Source organism: Neophocaena asiaeorientalis, unplaced genomic scaffold (assembly GCF_003031525.2).
Source record: "Neophocaena asiaeorientalis asiaeorientalis breed wild unplaced genomic scaffold, Neophocaena_asiaeorientalis_V1.1 scaffold1961, whole genome shotgun sequence".
Taxonomy (NCBI): domain Eukaryota; kingdom Metazoa; phylum Chordata; class Mammalia; order Artiodactyla; family Phocoenidae; genus Neophocaena; species Neophocaena asiaeorientalis.
In genome coordinates, this window is record NW_020174762.1 from 1 (window position 1) to 1,758 (window position 1,758).

Consider the following 1,758-nt stretch of genomic DNA (forward strand, 5'->3'; position numbering starts at 1 on the left):
CATTGAAGCTATATAACTTAAAGTAATAAAATTTAAATTAGATTGAATAGGGGTCTTTGTATACTAAGAACACATCACTTTATTAAATTATTAAATTATAATGTATAATTATAATTTATTAAATTATAATGTAGTTTTCAAATATAGTATTTGCAAAATCTAATGAATCTGTCTTCTACCAAGTGCAGTTGTAATAGTTTATCTTGATTCATTTGGATCTTTTCAGATTAGTGACCTCTGAGTTCTTAAGGAAACCTGGTTCTCTAAGGAGAACTCCGTTGACAGTTCCCACTTCTCACTATTTAGGGACTTTGAGAGTCTTGGACCAAAAGCCCTCACAGAAACAGAGCACAGAACCTGACAGAGCAGATAACATAAGGGCAGCTGTTTATCAGGTAAAAAGGAAAATATTTTTTTATTAATTAGAAGAATTAATCACTTACATAAGGTTTGTTTATCAGGAAGTAAAATGACCCTGTCAGAGATGATTTAATGTTTAATTTATTTCCTTTATAATACCTGAGCAATCCAAAGCTTTTTTTTATATATATATATATACTAAATTATCTCCTTCTAGGCTTTGTTTAACTGATCATAGTTGTTTTTAAAGAAAGAGAATATGCCATGGCAATTGATAAAAATACAGCAAAAGCAAAATGTAGTTGAGGTACACCTATGTTCTATACTTTTTCTCCTTTAAGTTTATATAGTTATGAACAAAAAGGGTTTTAATTTTTTTTTCTTTCCTGAGACTTTCTGTATTTGAGTTAAACTTACATAGAAGAAAGCTGTCCTAATTTTTTCACAATTCCAATAAAGAAGTCTTCTTTTTTTTTGTCTTATTTGTTGTACAGAATATAGTACACTTTGGAAAATTGTCCATGTGAATTTCTGAGAAAAATGTTAGTATATATAGTTGTACAGAATATAGTACACTTTGGAAAATTGTACAGAATATCGTACACTTTGGAAAATTGTTCATGTGAATTTCAGAGAAAAATGTTAATATATGTAGTCATTACATTACACATTATATTACACATATATAAATCATATACACATGATTTTCTTAATTCTTGCTCATCTTTACATATTAGAATATTATCAGAAAAAGAATGATACTAGTACATATAAAATCTATAAGTTTTATGTTTTGCTTTTTTAAAGTTTTAATCATATATTCAGAAATAAGAATTCTAATTCATTTGCAAAACTTTGAATATCATATAGCCTTTTTCTTGTTCCCACAGGAGTGGTTAGAAAAGAAAAATGTTTATTTACATGAAATGCACAGAATTAAAAGAATCGAAAGTGAAAACTTAAGGATTCAAAATGAACAGGTATTCTGAATATAGAAGTAAAAAATATTCTGGATTTTTAAGTCAGTAAAATAGTCTGAATGTTTAATACTTGTAAATCAACTGTTTTTTAAATGGTGAAATAAATTGTATGTAAAAGAGCTGATTTCTGATTTTATTTCTCTGGTACTTTATACATTTTTAGTTTGATATAAATATAACTGTTTTACATGAAAACATGGATACACAGAGATTTTTATTATTTATATGTGAGCAATAGCTTTGGCACTACTGATTATGAACTTATTTTTTCTTGTGACCATGTACCTATTTCATTATTAAAAATTGACTTTGATACTACAACTTAGCCAGGAATATAAAGGGTCATCAGACATTAACCTTCAGTTTTCCCCTTTTCTATCTTGAGTTTTGTATGTATCTTCAAGACCAGCCTCTACCT

The 1,758-nt window shown here is 27.3% G+C and overlaps 1 long non-coding RNA gene across 1 annotated transcript; it reads left to right on the top strand.

Annotated features, from left to right (window-relative positions):
• Positions 1–264: 264 nt before the first annotated feature.
• Positions 265–1,340, top strand: LOC112409771 (uncharacterized). Its single transcript, XR_003005230.1, has 2 exons — positions 265–395; positions 1,251–1,340. It is a non-coding gene; the product is annotated as an uncharacterized LOC112409771 (long non-coding RNA).
• The last annotated feature ends 418 nt before the right edge of the window (positions 1,341–1,758 follow it).